The following is a 20,041-nucleotide window of genomic DNA, read 5'->3' on the forward strand; positions in this document are numbered from 1 at the left end:
ACGGGAGCCCCTTACGTAAAGTAGGGATCCCCCTGCCTTTTTGCAAGTGATTCTGCGTTTTAGCCAGTAAGTTGCCCAGAGCATGACCAATAGCCATGTGTCATGAGAACAGGTGAGAGAGCTGTGTGCTGATGGAAACACGCATGGATGCAGCCATCACAAACCTATCCCACAGATGCATGACCAAGCACTTCCCCGGGTGCAAGCTTTGATCCAAGCTATAATCAAGAAGTTCACTTTTAAGTGAGTTGCTTGGGACCTGGCATAGGCTTTCCCGTAGAAACGATGTTATAAATAGTGCTCTGGCCTAGCCCCCAAAGGCCTCTCTGACCCGTAATGTGCTTCCACTATGCTATAGTTGCAAGAAAACTTTGTAGAAAACAATCACTGTGCGATACCAGTAATTAAACCAAACAGTAGAACAATAAGATGAAATGTCATTTTTTTTGACATGAACGTTCATTCTTGAGGAAAGTAAGATTAATTGGAGAAAGATAAGGAGGTAGATGGAGGCCGTGCGGTGCTCGGTGAAGGAGGCTTTGGGGTTACCTCAAGGGCTGTTGAGGTTGATGGCGCTGGCTCTTCAAGACGTGTCATTTCACTTGGAAACTTACGGGGTGCCTTTCTTTTGCTGCAGGTGTATCCCTAGCACTACTTATGCTCATCCTCCATAATTAGAGTCAGTTTTATTTTCCTCTCACACATTGAAAGAAAGAGCGAGACAGGGAGGGGCAGGAAGAAAAACAAAGGAGACTGGAGAGAGTGAAAGAAGTACATTTCTGGAAGCAACTAAGCAAGAGTTAAAAATGAAGGGAATAAATTGGAGGTTAAAAGAAAATCTGCGAGTGAAAGATTGCCTTGGGAGTGTCAAATGAATCAGTCAAAAGAAGGGGAGAAAGGGGGAGAGAGGGAGGGAGAGAGAGAGAGGGAGAGAACATGTGTCTACTCCCGCAGAGAAGAAATGCTGTCTTAGGTCATCAGAGGATGCTATCTTTGCTGCTGACTGCAGCGATGCGACGGGGACACTCTTGGGAGGACCAGGGTGAGGTGAGGGTAATGAACGAACACCTGCCCCTCTCACATTAGGGCTGGACATGCCCAGGAGCTGAGACAACTCTTAGTTCCTGGAGGTGAATGATCTGCTTCGTGGATGACCCGTAGGCATCACTGTCTCACAGCACCTGGCTCTCACCCCAGAACCTCCCCTTCTTTTGTCTGGAAGTCCAGTCTCTGGTTTCCTCTCTCGCCCTGGCTCCTTCCCTCCACCCTCGAGCTGCTTTTTGCTCCATCTCAACCTTGGGCCGTGGTTCCTCCTCTCATTCCCCAGAGAAACACCGGTGGTTGAATTTAACAGGCTTTTACTGAAGATTTTGAGACAAGAGCAGGAAATTTTAGGCTATAAGAGAAACCATATCAAATTCAATGCCAGATACCATTGTTCCTAAAAACCATCAATTCCTCCCAGCACAAGAACTCCCCTTCCGGCCCCCATTTCTGGGTACCTCCTGGGAGCCATATAGATCATACTCCATCCCCAACGCACCCTACCGCTGTCTTACTCCCTAAGTTCCCAGGGTGGCTAAATGTTTTTCCTTTGCAGGTAATTTCCAGTAACTTTCAGGAAGGAACAAAAATTACTGACATGTGAGAGTTTGTCATCTTTCCCATCACCCCCATCTGGGATAAGGCAAGCGAGAGTTCCTCCCCAGGCTTCTGCTCCTTCCTCTACTGGGTGAGACAGTAGCCTAGGAGAGAATTCTCAGAGCCACAGTTCCAATGAGAACAGACTGGACCCTCCAGGGGCTACTGCTCTGCAAACCCAACCCATGAGTGGCAAATCCTGCAGGAGGGAGGGCAGGGGGAAAGCGGTGAAGAGGGTTGCCAGATGGAGGAGATTGAATGGTTTTTGGAAGAAGGGCCCCTAAGAGGCACTAGAACCACGGGCTCTGTCCTTAGACCCTGGCAAAGACAGACTCAAGAGATGCGAACACGGGACTCCAGCTCCGACTGTGCTGCTTTCATTGTGACCCAGCTCTGGAATTAGATCACGTGGGTCACGGCTTCTGCTCTATGATGCAGAGAGATTTAATTCTCTTTTGTCTCAATCCGCCACTGCAGACTAGGCTTTGGAGCCTAACCCAAAGGCTTATTAATTGGCTTTCTTAAACAAAAGAGCCATCTTCTCTGAGATAAAAACTGCCGTCCCTTATAATGCACAAGTCATAAATGAAGTCATTTATTTTTTTAAATAGCAATATTTTCTCCTCAGGTTGTACTTATTCTACGTGTTCCTTTACGATCCACAAAGTGTTTCTGTATGACCTCCACCTGGAAAACCCCATCCTCCAAACCAAACTCTCATTACTAAAGAGTAGCTGTTGAATTGTAAACATATTTCAATCGTCATCAAAAGAAGGAAAAATAGGAAATATTGCCACCTGGAAGGTTGGATCAAAACTAAATGACAATTATCTTCCCATTACTGGCCGTAAGACCCAGGAGAAGAAAGGAGCTAGCAGTATGCAAAGAGACCGGGACACACTGAGTTACCGGAAGGCCAGGTTAAAGTAGGCAAGTGGACGACAGGAGCCTGGAACACAAAAGACGTCGGGTCCTCTTTGCATCCCTATGGACCGTCCCCCGCCTTGGCCCTGTTCTCTCCAGCCCGAGCACCTGCACCGTGGTGATCCCTTATTTTCCTGACTCAATTCATGGCTTAACTGGGCTTCCCTCTTCCTCCCATTACTTCATAGTGTGGTGGGATGGGGGATGGTAGGGGGGTGGGGATCTATACCTTGAACTTAACCCTCCAAGTACTATTGTGGTCACTGAGAAAAAGGATACCATGTTTTCTTTTCTTGGAATACCTGTTTTAAGATTCCATTTGTGAACACAGAAAAGAGTGGATTACAGATTTTGTTTTGCTATTATTTTAGTAGCAAATCCTAAATATGAAAAGATTATTCAGAGAGTAAGTTTACATTGATTTTGAAAAATCAGATCTACTGCAAAGCAAGGCATAATTAAATAATGCAACAGAATATTTTATTTGAGGTTGATTGATTTGACCTGGTTTACAATAACACAAAGGGTTATAATGCAAAACAGTTTACCTTTTCTTTATAACCTCCTGTCGTTCTAAATATTTTTCATAAAGTGACAGGAAAAAAAATTAAGTTTTAGCAGAGGTGCCAAGATGCAGTAGGTAGGAGATTTCAAAGTTAGTGGTCAGAGGAATGTAGATTACCAAAGGAAATTAATGAAAGCTCACTGCACAGCTCTGAGCATTTCACCTGCTTTCAAGACATAAAAGGGTCAAGGGAAGATCTGATGAGTTTTTGTGTGTTTTTTTTTGGAAGGGCTGTCACCATGCTTCCAGACACAGGCCCTGGGGGGAAGGAGTAGGCTTCTTTCTTTTCCCAAGAGAGCCGGCTAGGATTGTGGTAGTCCGTGCGCGGGACAGTGGACCTCTGCCTGACTCACAGGAAAAGGATAAATCAGATGGTGGCCACCTCGAGATCAGTACTCCCAGCGCCCTGTGGCCAGACACAGGCCAGACCAGAGAAGGAAAAGTGGGCCAGGGCCAGTCTGAATCCTGTCCAAGAGGGCTCCTGCCAGGGAGGAGGGAACAGGACACGAGGGTCCATGACAGTTCCCACCAGCTGGGACCTCTCACACCATTCTCCCAATGTGGACACGTACCTTTTTATTCAGCGGGCAGGTCCCAATCCCCTCACGGGAAGCAGGGCCCTGTTCCCATGAGCACTCCTCCATCTCCAGCCCCTGCCCACCCCCTTCAGAGGCATCTGCACGCCGAGGTGGGAGAGGAACCAGGCTACTGTCATGCTGACTGAGGGCTGATCTGATGTTAAATCAAGTTCAGGATTGTGATGAAAACCCCAGACGGCCTTCTTTTTTAAACTGGCTAAAATGTTCTGGTAAGGGCATTCTTTGCTTCTCAAGGCTTTTTTTTTTTAGTTGAAGTATAAATGATTTACAATGTTGTGTTAGTTTCAGGTGTACAGCAAAGTGATTCAGTTTTATATATATGTATATACATATATATATATTTTTTCTTTTTCATATTCGTTTCCCTTATAGGTTATTACAAAATATTGAGTATAGTTCCCTGTGCTTTACAGTAGGTCCTTGTTGGTTATCTATTTTATATATAATAGTGTGTATCTATTAATCTCAAACTCCTAATGTATCCCCCCCTTCCCCTTTGGTAACCATAAGTTTGTATTCTATGTCTGTGGGTCCGTTTTGTATATAAGTTCATTTCCATCGTTTTTTTTTAGATTCCACATATAAGCGATAGCATATGAGATTTGTCTTTCTCTGCTAGATGGCATCCTCTAATTTCCTAACTCAGATTGCATTTGTGACTTAAACAACAGATTGGTCACTCAAGAGCCAATCGGATACTGAGCTGAGGGTCTCGGGACACTCACAAGGATCACCCGCTGCCATTGTCCACACTGATTGGCCAGTGTGCACACCTGTTTAATAGAGAGCAAAAAAGGCACGGGCCAGGATTTTCATCCAAATGCAGGTGGAGATTAGAACAGAATAGAAAAAGAATTTAAAAACTGAATAAAATGTGAGATCTCCAGTTTTAAACTAATTTCATGTGGCTGCTTCCACAAAATCATTTCAAACTTGTTTACATGCTCTTTACTACATATTATTGGTCTCATCATTTTTGGCTGGGATTTCAAGGAGACAATCCAATCAAAAATATTCAGGAATCAGGTAGAAACCAAAGACCACTCAGAGACAGAACTAATTCAGAATTCAATGATCATTTAAAAAAGAGTTTTTCAAACTCCCAATTATCCATTAATACGTTATGAAATGAATCCAGTGAATTATTTTTAAGTGGAATTGGATGGATGGGATGAAATAGAGGAGAACAGAATAGAGTACAGAATGTCAGAGTGCATCCCCCATGAGGTTAAATATTGTTTAGCAACGATTTTGTTTTATACGTATGTGTGTGTATATCTGTCCATGTGTGCTGGGATAAGCATGTAAAAGATATTTCATATGGTATCTCACAGTCAAAAAAATTCTGAAAGACTCCAAAAAAGGACAAATACAAAATCCATGGAGAAAAAGCAAGCCAAGACTCGAAGGTAGCGTTAGAAATAAAATATAGGCAGGGGGAGGAGAAGTAGACCAGAGGGACCAGATGTGGTCCAGATGTGACGTCAGCTGCCCCAAGGTAGTCCTCATGCTCACAGCCAGCGTTCCTTGAAAGCATGTTGTACAGCTCACTTTGCCAACAGAAGGAAGAAGGAATAAAGAGAAATAGGCAAGGGGAAAGGAAAAGAAGGGGAAGGAAGGGAAGAAAGAAAGAGAGGGAAGACATTTTAAAGATGAGCAAGTCAGTGAAGATAATTGCAGGACCTTCTACTGCTTTTTAAAATGATCTCAACCCACACAGCATGGAGACACATGTGCCTATAAAAACCCACTTTGAATGGAAGGAATTCCAAGTTACAGTCAATGCGCGATGCACTTTGCAGTGTTGCCACACGTGACATGTAAATGGTTGTGGTAGTAGCAAAATCTAAGTATAACAGCCTGGTCCTTCACCTTGTGAACATTATCTGAGCACCCATCTCGTCTGACTGAGTGGAGTTTGCGGGCTTTGTTCACTACAGATAGCATCTTCCCAGGGCATATGTAGACTGGGCAAGAACCACCGTACAGGATGGACCACCTTCGGGGATGCTGCCTTGTGTGGACTTTAGGCGGGACCTTTCCTACTGAATTTTCCATGAATGGTGCCCAGAGATTTGTGAAATGCACTGGCCCTAAATATGCACTCATGTCTTCAGCCCCCGGGCACCTGTTATAATACCCCTGCTGGCCAGGTCCACCTGCAGAGCCATTGAGAGCCCTGCCCTCTGTACTAGAGGCATGGAGCTGGGACCTGTGTCTCCCTCGATCTTCTTCTGCTCTCACCATGGCCTCTTGCTGGGCTGGTGGGGTCTCCTGACTGCCAGGTAGTGTATATAACCTCATATTTACAACACCCCTAAAACATCTGGTAAGTCTAGTTCAGGAAAAGCTCTTTTTTTTTTTTTTTTTTTAACAATATTCTGACAGTAAAAACCTCACTCAGTCTCCCCTGCCCGCCAGATTTGCTCTTCAAGGGCCAGGCAGGATTCCAGGGCATCTTCAGGGAAGACCTTCCTAACTCCCCAGCTCTGAACCGCCGCCACACTGGGATTCTGCACTCCTTCCCGTCCCTCTCATGACCTGACACCTTGTACTGCTTGCTGTGGTCTCAGGTGCCAGAGTTAGGTTGGACTCTAGTTATGCTGAGAATCCCCTGCAGCCCTCAGCACTCCGGAGTGTCTGCAAGCACAGGCCACACCCAGACTTAGTTGCAAGAAGTTGGTTCTTTGAGCATCACTCTCTGTATGTATGAAAAATGACTTCTGGATCAATGGATCCCATTTTGGAGAACTTATGAATGGCTGGACTTGGTTTCTGGAGACAAGAAACAGAAAAATAAAAGCAACTTATATGCCGGGCAGCATATAAAGTGCTTTACACCCAACATTTTTCTTAACACTGCCCACCACCTGATTTGGTAGGTATTTTTAACTATAATTTATTGAAGAAGAAATGCAAAATCAAAGAGGTTAATTTCTCCAAAATTGTACAGCCAGCAAATGTCAGAGTCTGGACCCCTAGTCTGTACTGTTTTTTATAAAAATAGTGTCTCTAATGTAAATTGGTCCTGTTCTGAATTTCAAAAAATTCAGGTAGCTGGGAAAATGCTTCGCATCTGACAGGGAGTAATTTCAATTTCCCAGAAGGTCTGAAGACCTTCCCCAAGAACTGTAAGCTAGTTGTCCAGGAGCGAGTAGGACTTTAGGCTGTATCTCATGGACTCACACTAGGCATTGGTCATTCATAAGAAAATTACCTACAGCTATCAAGATGAGTTGGAGGATTGCCAACAGGCACGTGAAAAGATGCTCAACATCGCTGATTATTAGAGAAATGCAATCAAAACCACAATGAGGTAACACCTCACACCAGTCAGAAAGGCCTCATCAAAAAGCCTACAAATAGGGCTTCCCTGGTGGCGCAGTGGTTGGGAGTCCGCCTGCCGATGCGGGGGACGCGGGTTCGTGCCCCGGTGTGGGAGGATCCCACATGCCGCGGAGCGGCTGGGTCCGTGAGCCATGGCCGCTGAGCCTGCGCGTCCGGAGCCTGTTGCTCCGCGGCGGGAGGGGCCACGGCGGTGGGAGGCCCGCGTACCGCAAAAAAAAAAAAGTCTACAAATAATAAATGCTGGAGAGGGTGTGGAGAAAAGGGAACCCTCTTGCACTGTTGGTGGGAATGTAAATTGATACAGCCACTATGGAGAACAGTATGGAGCTTCCTTAAAAAACTAAAAATAGAGCTGCCATATGATCCAGCAATCCCACTCCTGGGCATATATCCGGAGAAAACCATAATTTGAAAAGATACATGCACCCCAATGCTCACTGCAGCACTATTTACAATAGCCAAGACATGGAAGCAACCTAAATGTCCATCAACAGAAGAATGGATAAAGAAGATGTGGTATATAAATATATGTGTGTGTGTGTGTGTGTGTGTGTATACACACACACACACACACACACACACACACACACACACACACACAATGGAATATTACTCAGCCATAAAAAAGAATGAAATAATACCATTTGCAGCAACATGGGTGGACCTAGAGATTACCATACTAAGTGAAGCCAGACAGAGACAAATATCACATGATATCGCTTATATGTGGAATCTAAAAAATGAAACAAATTAACTTATTTACAAAACAGAAATAGACTCATAGACATAGAAAAGAAATATGATTGCCAAAGGGGAAAGAGCGGTAGGGATAAATTAGGAGTTTGGGATTAAAATATACACACTACTATTTATAAAATAGGTAACCAACAAGGACCTACTGTATACCACAGGGAACTATACTCAATACCTTTTAATAACTATAACGGAAAAGAATCTTTGAAAGAATATATATATATATATATATATATATATATATATATATGCACGTGTGTGTGTAACTGGATCACTTTACTGTAACCTGAAACTAATACAACTGTAAATCAACTATGTTTCAATAAAATTTTTAAAAAAAAGAGGAGATGGAGGCTGCAGAAAAAGAGATGCAGCAAAAGTCACATGATCTGAGGAAAACACCAAAGAAAATCATCCAGAAAGACTGGCGTCAACAAATGATGAATTAACATGGTAAAGTGGCGAGGAGATGCATGGACCAGGTCAGAATGCGTGCACAGCTTTCCACAGACTTGAGACTCTTTTAAAAATGCTGCTGCCTCATTGCTACAGGAAAAATAGAACTCAAATCCTCCATGACCAGAAGGTCAGACTCCTAAGCCCGGGTGAAATGATAATAACGAAAATAAAAGATTTTATTAAGCCGAATACCGTGTTAAAAATTTAATATACATGTATTACCAAAAATTTAATATATGTGTATTACCTAAACTAATGAAAACCGAGTGAGGTCGATTGTTTCAGCAAATATGTTTTGATCTTTTAGGTACTTTTCTAGCTGATGAGGGTACAGTAGTGAACCAAAGGGACGGAACTCTCTTTCCTCTGCATTGTTGGAAATATTATTATTCCTGTACTACAGATGAGTAAACCAAGGCTTGCAGAAATCAAGTAACTCATCCAAATCACACAGCCACTCAATGGCAGAAGGCTTGGGTTTGAATCCAAATCTGTCTGACTCCAAACCTCTAATGGAAGCTCCCAACTGTCTCTCGCTGTACTCAAAGCCCACTGCCAGGCATGTAGCTGTAAGAGCCCACTCTTAATTATCCTACTTGCCGGAGCATTATACACATGGCCTTCATGGTCAGTTCTGGCCCTTGATCATATTGTCATTTACTATTTTCTAAAACTTTCATGGTTGTTAAGACTTGCTCGCCCACCTAAATTGAAAATTCCTAGAAGTTTGGGCAAGATAATATATTCCACAGCATTTCCCAGAGGGCTGGGTGCACTTCACACAGGTTTTAAGTACCTGTTAATCTTCCAGGGCACCATGGGGAATAAAAAAATTGAATAAAATATTTCCCCTGCCATTCGAAGTCTTATAACCTAGCGGATACTGTCATTAAAAAAATGACAGATGGAATTTTAGTTTCAGCAAATCCCATTTTTAAGAACTCATGAAAGACTTGTAAGTTTTCCAAAGACTAGAGAAAGACCAACACAATGTATGTTTTTAGAAAGGCAGAAAGATCAGGACTCAGAAAGTGAGAGATTAGTAACAACATCTAACTTGCCCATGATAAATATTCCCAAGATAGATCAAGAAAGAATAAATGGGGAGAAAAATGATTATGTGTTGGGTAGTGACCAATGTGGCTTTAAAAGGAACCCATCGTGTCCGACCGATTCAATCCCCAAAGGGAAGATGAACCTTGTAGAAATGGTGAAGCAGTAAACATACTGTAGCTTGACTACAGTGGAGTTATTGATTCTGCCCCATAAATAAGCCAATCAAATCGAGCCTAGGAGACCACACGAGAAGGTGGGTGCACTCAGAGGAAGCCACACAAGAGGTTTTGGATAGGAATTAGTCTTGAGTCCTGACTGAGTGTTTCTGGTTTCCAATGATGACGTGGGTGATAGGCGGGGATGGACGTATAAGCCACGAGGAGCCCCAAAAGTGCAGGGTGGGCACTTTCTGTTGGACAGCTCTGGAATTCTCCACAGTTCAGATCACTGAGAAAATCACTGAAAATGGGAACGGGTTGGATTTAATAGAGAAGGCAACTTCTGATCTTTCTCCCTTTCTCTCTCGACTGCTGCTGGGCGCCAAGTGTGAAGGGAGCCTTCACTTGAAGCCAGAGGCTCTGATGCGGGAGAAGGATTACCTAGCTTTGGGTTGTGAGCCGGTCCACTGGGACCTCAGTTTTCCCATCTGTGCAATGGGGGAGCCGCTGGCCTGCTGCACAAGCATTGTGTGGATTGGTTAATTAATGATCATTAGAGTCTTACAAGTGCAGAGCTTCGCATAAATGCTAAGTATTATTATGCTTCACGCAAAGGGCGAAGATCCTGACTTGGAAAGAAAATGGGAGGAAAAATTACAGGAGACAGAATGAGAAAACACAGGAGAGAAGCTATTAGCCAGTCTGTGGAGTAAGACTGCAAGGCCTTGAACATCATAAAACATCTGTGGTAATTTCCACTCACCTCTGCTCCTGTAGTCGCCGTGTGGGAGGAAGCAGTCTGCTGTCTTTAAGTAAAGAATCGGGGAAAGGAATAAAGCAAGTGTTTGCCCTTGACAAGGTGGGGGAAATCTCTCAAAAGTCATAGAGGTTTGGATGTTCTAAATGAAGAAATTACTTAATCTACCTGGGGTATTGTAGCTATTACATAAACCAATGTAAACAAGCTTCCAAAATCCAGCTCCTAAGGATAGTTTGGACACACACAGCAGACTGCTTCAAATTGACAGTTTCCTGGGCTGCCCTTGATTTCCAATTTGCTGACACTCAGTTCATCCCAAATTAATGGAGTCACCTGCTCAACAGCCAAAGCTGCCCTTTGGGGTTGGCCTCAGGAGTCCTGCCTGGAGCATAAAGAAGGCCACAGAGACAAATTCTAGATGCCCCAGTGCCATGGGATGACTCCAGTTAAATAAAATGCGTTGGTCTCAGTTAGATGGGGGAAGAGGCTCTGTGATGAAGTCTTTTCCTATTGGTGGTGGTCAATCAGCCCAGCCCCCAATGGGCCAAAGAGATGGGGGTGAGAGTTGTTTCCAAAGGCAATGGCACTAGCAAAAAGAAACGCTATTTGCCCACTTTTTTCCTTCCTGGTTCCAACCACCTGCCATCCGAAGCCTCCCTCTCACAAATTAAAAGATCCTTGTCAAGTAGCTGGTTCTACTACTAACCAGACACTTGTGTCTCCAGGACTCCCTGGCAGGTCAAGACAACTGTCGGCCTCTCCTCAGGATCCCAGGGTCACTTAGCTGTGCTCAGCACCTCCCAGGAGGGAAGGGTGAGGAAAACAACGCCCTGAATTTGGCCAAGTGGCCCAGGAGAGGCCCAGTGATAACTGTGTGATCACGGTTGCAGTCCTTGGTGATGCCCCTCCCAGGGTACTCCAGGACATTGGTACCAGCCATGAAGGTGGAGTAGGGACGGCACAATTCCAGCCTTAAGTATTCCATCTGCAGACCCACTGGACTTCTTACCTGCTTGCCTAACTCTGGAGACTTGAGAAACAGAGAATGAGCTCTCTGTCCCGGGATCCCAGTTGTCACGATGACAATGCAGTACAAATTAGCACATGCTCAGGACTCCACAGAAATCAGGACAGAAAAAACGAGACAGGCTGGATTCTGGGCTACTTCTTTGAAATGTGACCTTTTCTCGGATACTTTCATGAGTCATGGGTATTTTTGTTTAGAAATGAACATACATCTTCCTCTGCTGAAGGAACAGAAAGGAGAAAGGAAGAGTCAAGAAGTCAGGAGGCAGACATGGATGGGAACGTTACCCATATCAAGTCAGCAGCATTTCTTGGGAATCCTCATCACTTTCGAGCTCTAACTAGCCAGCTAAAGGAGTGGAGAATTACAGCTATAGAAAGAAAAGGATGTTTTTGAGAATGTGGACATCCTCCACTAAACTGGGAGGATGTCTCCAAAGCAGAGACCACGTAAAAAATATTTTGGGGGGCTTCCCTGGTGGTGCAGTGGTTGAGAATCTGCCTGCTAATGCAGGGGACACGGGTTCGAGGCCTGGTCTGGGAAGATCCCACATGCCGCGGAGCAACTAGGCCTGTGAGCCACAACTACTGAGCCTGCGCGTCTGGAGCCTGTGCTCCGCAACAAGAGAGGCCGCGATAGTGAGAGGCCCGCGCACTGTGATGAAGATTGGACCCCGCTCGCCACAACTAGAGAAAGCCCTCGCACAGAAACGAAGACCCAACACAGCAAAAATAAATAATCAATAAACTCCTACCCCCAACATCTAAAAAAAAATATTTCTGGAGTCTGTCACAAGGCCTAGCACATAGTAGGTCTTCAACAGACGTTTGCTAATGAGCAAATGATTAGAGAGTAAACTATAAAATGTCCACAAGTGTAGTATAGTAACCCAATATTTGCTGAAAATTATAAATGCAACATAAACAAATTCATCTTTGACAAATGTCAAGGTCCATGAAGTCCTCTCCTTTAGCAGTAAATTTCCACAGGGTCCCCTCAGTTGGCAAGAATGCAATTTGGAGCTAATGGTGGCTGCTTCTCTCTCCCCTCCTCATGTCAACTGCTCAGGAAATCAAAGATCTGTGCAGCTGCTGGGGCCGTCCTGAACATAGCTCATGTTGGCTTAGGATTTAGGCTTATAGGATTAGACTGACGATCATAAACCTTGACCATTATAAAATCCTAAAACCACTATTAATTTTAAAGGGAGTATAAAACCTTGGGCAAAACCAATAACAAATGTATTCCAGCTCTAAGACCAAGATGAAGCCTAAATCCTGTCTAATTTGGAGAAGGAGCTCAGCCTGGAGCGGCTTATTGGGTGAGGCTGAGGAATCTCCCTCCCTGGGGAGCTGAAGGATGAAGACAAAGTTCATGGCTTCGGCCCAAAGTCAGGGACTGGCCGGGGTCACAGCCCGAAAGTTCTCGGCTCTGCAACTTGAATGGAGAAGCCCTGGGAGAGCCCGCATCGACACTCTCAGACAGAGGAATCTCCAGGGGAGAAAAGAGTGGGGACCAAGGACGGCATCCTTGAAGGTGAGGTCTCTGTGGGACTTCTGAGTTATGGGTCTGGCATGGGTTACCTGCCTCTACAGGTGTGAAAGGCAGGCAGAACACAGAAGAAAAGCGTGCATTGGGGTTCTGAGGATGGGACTCAGGATCAAACAGGAAACCGAGCTTCCAGCAAAGATGTCACGTGAATCTGCCCATGCAAACACACAGAGCAAGCTAGTGCCCAGCTGGCACTCAGAGCAGGACATGGGAATGAAGGGGAGGAGAGGCCTGTCTCATCTAGGGGTGTGTGATTTACAGCCGAAGTTCAAAGCGACGATAATACCATGTTTTTACTTTTTAAATGGTTTTATCCTATGTTTTCCAGCCCATAAGCAATGCACCTTGGTGTCAACAGAACCCCTTTGTCTTTGTAAGCTATTTTGAAGCAAAATACCGGTAAATGACTTCCCAAACCACCACACAACTAGATCATGCTGAGAAAATGGGCTTTGCAGGAACGCAGTAAATTGTTTCTGTCACAGAAGAAAATGCAACCAGTAGAAATCGTTATGGATGAGTCATCATGAGAAGGGCCAAAAAAATTAACCTTCATCGGTTTTCTTTGCCTTTGTGCATGCAAGGGTGGCGTGTGTGGATGTGCATGTGTGTATTTGAATTCACCAGCCACATTTAGGACTTCGAGCTGCGGAGGTTTTCAGTGGTGAGCAAGGCCAGCTCCTTCCCCAGCAGGTGTGCAGGAGGGGAGAAAGAAGAAAAATGACTTCAGAAGATGACATTCTGAGAAGGTGTTTAGCGCGACTGAAGGACAAGGGCCTCTGTGATTAGAGGAGGCGGGAGAAGAAAACTTTTAATTTAAGACAGTACTCAGTGCTGTGTTAAAGACCGAATGTATCACCCCGAAATGTTGAAACCTAATCCCGATGTGATGTTCTTTGGAGGCGGGGCCTATGGGGGATGATGAGGGATTAGTGCCCTTGTAAAAGAGACCCCAGGGACCTCCCTCGCCCCTTCCACAGGTGAGGACACAGCATCTCTGAATCAGACAGAGGGCCTGCTGGCACTTTGCTCTTGGACTCCCCAGCCTCCAGACTGAGAGAAATAATTTCCATTGTTTATAAGCCACTCGGTCTGGGACATTTTGTTTCAGCAGCCCAAACTGACTAAGACACTAAGGTTTAGGAAATAAAATAGTACCGGGTACGAGACTAAATGTTTTATATGCGTTGTCTCTTTTAATTCCTCCAACAGAGAGGGAGAACTGGGCTGGTGCTTTTATTACCCCCATTTTACAGGTAAAGAAACTGAGGTTTAGAGGTGATTGCCTTGTCCACAACCCCACAGCAATGAAGTGGCTGGATGGGGATTCCTATCAAGGTGGTCTTATTTCAAGCCTAGGCTTTCAAGCTTGCTTCTCTATCTTCTTGGTAGGAGGGCTACGCCGTGTGTGGGTTACGATGGACAAAAGCCAGCTCTCTGGAGTCAAAGAACCTAATAGAACCTAAAAGATGCAAAGGAAGTTATTATTCTTACCCTCCAGGTGTGAATAAATATTTTCTTCATTGACTGGAGGAGCCTCACGCAGCATCCTCTCCGAGCCCTCCAGCCCTGGGGGCAGGGCACAGGGACTCCATGGGGTTCCCTCCAAGACTCTAAATCCAGTTACCTTAGCTCCAGCCCCTCCTCCCTTGGTGCAGATATAAAATCTATTTCCAATCACTTGATAATGATTCTTCCTGCCCCCTCTATGCAAACAATAGTACAGACAAATGCTCCATTAAGGTGTTGAACATGCCCTAATGTGTGGTAATTTATTTCACATATGGAATTGGGGATGGGGTAACACCGTGTAACAATGGATTTGACACAGGCTCTGTCTGACTTGATGAACACAGTTGCAAGGCAGGGGTTCTCTGTGCAGCGGTAATTGCTCGGTGGACCTGGCCAAGGGGCCCATTTCCGGGAAGCAGTGCCCTGGGTGGACAAGGTACAGCTCAGAGGATCACCTTAGTGCCTGTCAGGGACCATTTCATCTCCCGACCGACAGCAGTCAGATGGGTTTACAAGTGACATGAATTTGAGGACTCTGTCCGGCTGCAGGGATGGATCTCTGGCTGCAAGCTACCTGTGACATCAGCCAGGCCTAGGGACACCCCGAGGCAGGTGCAGGTCAATGCGGGCTGCCTGGGGTGAGCTGTGGAGGAAAGGAGGCTGCAAACAGCGGGCAGGTGGGGGGTTAGGACTGCAGGTGAGAGCGGTGTTCACGGCGCACCAACACCTGGAATCCAGCCGAGAGCTTCTGTCTAAGAGCCCAGGGCAGCAGGAAACATCTGTATGCATGTTTCTGTCTAGTTTACAAAGAATTACAGACACCATCGCATTTTGAGTTTTCGCATCCACCTCGCAAGGCGGGGATTCTTACCAACATAGAGTGAGAACTGGATTACTAATTCTCAGCTTGGGTTCCTTAGCCACCTGAGAAGCTTTGAAAGAACAACGGAAACCCAAGACCCCTCCTCCCCACACCTAACCCTTTTTAGTTGATCTGAGATGGGACATGGGTGCCAGTACCTTTTTTTTTGTACATTTGTTACAAGGAAACTTTACCGATGGATACTGAAATCTCAATTTTATATAATTTTCTTGTGTCACAGTTTTTTTTTTTCCCAGACATTTAGCTGGGCTGTACCAAACAGACAGAAGGTTGGATTCGGCTCATGGGCCATAGTTGGCTAACCTTGCTTTAAAAGAAACCGTGTTTCCCTTCAACTTGCTAAAGTCCCTTCCTGCCTCCCATCCCCACCCCCGTCATGTGCCCTGTACCCCATCTGGCTCTAAACCCCCTCTACAGCCTCCCGTGAAGGACTGTCCTGCCCCAAGTACCCCACACTCTGATGTGCCAACCTTCACGCCCTCCTTTCCCATTCCCTACATAGACCTTCCCTGCTCATTTTTTTCTTTTCCTTTTTGTGGACAAATAAAAATTGTATATATTTTTAAAGCGTACAGTGTGTGCTGTGATACGTGCATACATTGTGAAATGATCCTCACACTCAAGTTAATTAACACATCCTTCACCTCGCATATTACCTTTTTTGTGTGTGATGAGAGCGCTTGAGATCTATTCTTTATTCTTTTAGCAAATTCCAAGTATACATGGAAGTCCCCATGCTGTACATTAGGTCCTAAAATTCTGTCCCCTTGATCAATAGCCCATCTTCCCCCCATCCAGTCTCTAGGTGCCAGGATTTTAAAAATTTCCCCCAAGTGATTCTAACCTATAACCAGGTAGAGAGCCACCAAGTTAGACAAACATCTGTGGATGAATTGATAGAAGGGAAACACGTCAGACCTGGAGAGGAGCTAAAACGGCAATGAATAAATGTAAGGCAGAAGAGAAAAAGACTAAAAGCATGAGAACCCTTAAATCTGGTCTGGTCTGACAGACAAGGGCTGAGGGACACAGATAAAGTCCCAAAGTCGTGTGCAAGGCGAGCACATCCCATATTCCTCATGTCCCCTGAGAAAGCCTGATGCTTTCTCAGGGGACATGCCAGTACCCTGCAGTGGTGCTTCCAGCCCTTGTGATTTAGGAAAGAAGAAAGAGCTGTCGGCTCAGATGCAGGGTATGCTGGTCCAAAGGGAGCACAAACAGGCCTGAGGAAAAGACGTTCTCCGTCCCAGCTTCAGACTCCACAGATTTACTTAAAATGCTTGTGAGACATGTCCTCAACTCCCAGGGGCCTTGTTTAGCAGGACACAGCCTCCTCTAATGAGCTATGAATTGTTTGGACACACTCATCTCCGGGTGAGAAAAATACATTGTGCCTAGTGTCACAGAACTGGCAGCATCAGACGCAGGTGGGATCCAGGCCACGCCTGCTCAGACCCTGATGCTCACAGGTGCAGACCTGCAGCAGGAAACGCAGGTTTGCTACCTGCCACTTGGAGGAGGAAATCATATCTTATCCTCAAGTTTCTCCTGCGTAATTACCGGCTCCGGGATGATGTCAGCGAGCCACAGCCGTAAGGAGCAAAGGCGCCAGGGGAAGCGCTGACCCGCTGGGCCCTGAGGCTGACGCCCTGCCCCGGGCCCTTTGTGTGCAAGCAGCTCAGGCCACGTCTCTGCCTCTCTCAGGGCTACCCCTCCTCGGAATCACCCTTACCCCTCAGAGCAGAAGTGGGTTCTGTCCTCCAGCTAGGGAAGTCCATGGAGAGATTTTCCGTTCCAGAGAGAAGAAGCCCTAGTTCTGTTCTGACATTCTTCCTGGTCGAGCTTGTCCCAGGTCCATGGTTCCTTTGGCAGGAGGCCCAGCCAGAGGGGAGCCCAGGACTTGGTAATGGGCTGCAGGACAGTGCAGTGGTTCAGCGCGGAGCCCTGACAGTTGAGCTGACTGGAGCTCAAAGCCTGGCTGTATTGTGTGAAGCGGGGGACTCATACTGCCCCTGAGGCTCAGTTTCCTCCCCCGTAAACCAGTGATCCAAATGGCAACTTGTCAGGGGTGTGGGAAGGGTACTAAGAAGAAACGTGTGCCAGTGCAGAAAGTGCTCTGCCCAGAACCTGGCTGCTTGATGAATGGAAGCTGTTATCACCCTTCCTGGCTGAGGGAACCAGGGCCCTGACCCTGTATTTTGCCCCTATTTCCAAGAGCAGAAAAAGCTCCATCATAGTTTCCCCAGCAGTAATGGTCAACTCCACGCCCTGGAGAGAGCCTGACTGGATCTGGGCTTGAAAGGATGCCAAGACACAGAAGTAGGAACAGAGATACGCTGAGACAGCTGGCCTCCAGGGCTGTGGAAGGCGGCCCTGCCTGTACACACGGGCTGGTCCCCACGCCCAGGGTCTCTGTGGATGCAAAACTCCTGCTACTCCCTCCATCCACAGCACACATACACACACACATGCATAGACACAGACATGCACACCTATGTGCACACGTGTGCTCGCATACACGTACACACACGCATCACACACATACAGTCATGTGTGCACACGTATGCACCCACAGGAGTCACTATTCCCTGCAGAGAGACCCATGTTTACCAGGCACCAGAGCTTCCCTGGGGTTGGGGAGTGAGTCCTCCAAGGCCTCTGTGGCCCCTTCAGTGGCTGTAGAAATCTGCTTTCCCCTCAGCCTTCTTCTGCCAGTCACCTTCTCTCAAGGAGTGATTATGCTTCTTTCTGTCAGGAACACTGAGTGATTGTGGCAGGAAAATTGCCTTCAGCGATACGAATTTAAGAAATGCTTTTCCTGAAAATAGTGCTCAAATTAATTAACTTGGAGGAAAGGACTGCTTTATTTATTTATATATATATTTTTGGTCTGGACTTAATTTATTTTTCCCCAAGAGTTTTCGCTGTATGATAAGAGGTGAGGAGAGTGTTACCTCCTTGGACACCACCTGAGTCAGGGAGGCCTCGGCAAGGCAGATCCAAGGAGACGCCGGAGAGAGGTGCAGCCTGGGGCTGTGCAGAGGGCTGGCTTGTTCTGTTGAAGATGCTGCTCAGACGGGGGGCAGGGTGGGTTTGGAGGCAGTGGTGGGTGTTGAAGTGGTGGTGGGAGGAGGAAAACCCATGTGGGAACATAAAACATGCACACAAAGGTGGGCACGCCTCTGGCCTGGGAAATTCCACTTGTTTCTCTAAGCATCCCTTCCTTCATTTATACGAGGGGATAAGAGGGTTGGTTTTCACGAGGATCTGGTGAAGACCTGTGTGTTCAGCTCTGTGATTCCTGGGCAGAACCAAGAAGAAGGGTGGTCCAGGTTACAGCAGAGGCCAGAGGGTGGAAAACCCAGCTGATCAAGGCTGGTACCTCTGTCACTAGCTGGGGGATCTAGAGTCAGTAATTCAACTTCTCTGAGCCTTTAGTTCCTCATTGCAAAATGGGGATAAAAATAATCACATCACAGTATCATTGTGAAAAAAAATACAACTATTAGGAACCCAAGAGGACCTTCAAGATGGCAAAGGAGTAAGACGTGGAGATCACCCTTCCTCCCCACAAATACATCAGAAATACATCAATATGAGAACAATTCCTACAGAACACCTACGGAATGCTGGGAGGAAGAGACCTCAGACCTCCCAAAAAGCAAGACACTAACCATTGTACCTTGGCCGTGTGACCTGACAGGCTCTTGGTGCTCCAACCAGCTATCAGTCCTGAGACTCTGAGGTTGGGAGAGCCAAGTTCAGGACATTGGAAAAACAGAGACCTCCTGACACCATGTAATATCAATTGGCGAGAGCTCTCGCAGAGATCTCCGTCTCAATGCTAAATGCAGCTCCACTCAACAACCAGCAAGCTCCAGTGCTGGACACCCCATGCCAAACAACTATGAAAGACAGGAACACAACCCCACCCATCAGCAGAGAGGCTGCCTAAAATCATGAATAAGTTCACAGACACCCCAAACACACCACCAGACACAGTCCTGCCCACCAGAATGACAAGATCCAGCCTCATCCACCAGAACACAGGCCACCAGCCCCCTCCACCAGGAAGCCTACACAACACACTGAACCAACCTGACCCACTGGGAGCAGACACCAAAAACAACAGGAGCCACAAACCTGCAGCTTGTGAAAAAGAGACCCCAAACAGTAAGTTAACGCAAAATGAGAAGACAGAGAAATACGTACCAGATGAAGGAGCAAGGTAAACCCACCAGACCAAACAAATGAAGCAGAAATAGGCAGTCTCACCTGAAAAAGAATTCAGAATAATGATAGTAAGGATGACACAAAATCTTGGAAATAAAATGGAGAAAATACAAGAAACATTTAACCAAGGACCTAGAAGAAGTTAAAGAGGAAACAATCAATGATGAACAACACAATAAATGAAATGTAAAGTCTCTAAAGGGAAATCATAGCAGAATAACTGAGGCAGAAGAACAGATAGGTGACCTGGAAGATAAAATAGTGAAAATACTTACTGCAGAGCAGAAAAAAGAAAAGGAATGAAAAGAATTGAGGACAGTCTCAGAGACCACTGGGACACTAAACACACCAACATTCAAATATAGGGTTCCCACAAGAAGAAGAGAAAAAGAAAGGGACTGAGAAAATATTTGAAGAGATTATAGTTGAAAAAATTTCCTAATATGGAAAAGGAAACAGTCAATCAAATCCAGGAAGCACAGAGTCCCATACAGGAGAAAATCCAAGGAGAAACACGGCAAGGTACATATTAATTAAACTATAAAATTAAATACAAAGAAAAATATTGAAAG

Source organism: Phocoena sinus, chromosome 8 (assembly GCF_008692025.1).
Source record: "Phocoena sinus isolate mPhoSin1 chromosome 8, mPhoSin1.pri, whole genome shotgun sequence".
NCBI classification, from domain to species: domain Eukaryota; kingdom Metazoa; phylum Chordata; class Mammalia; order Artiodactyla; family Phocoenidae; genus Phocoena; species Phocoena sinus.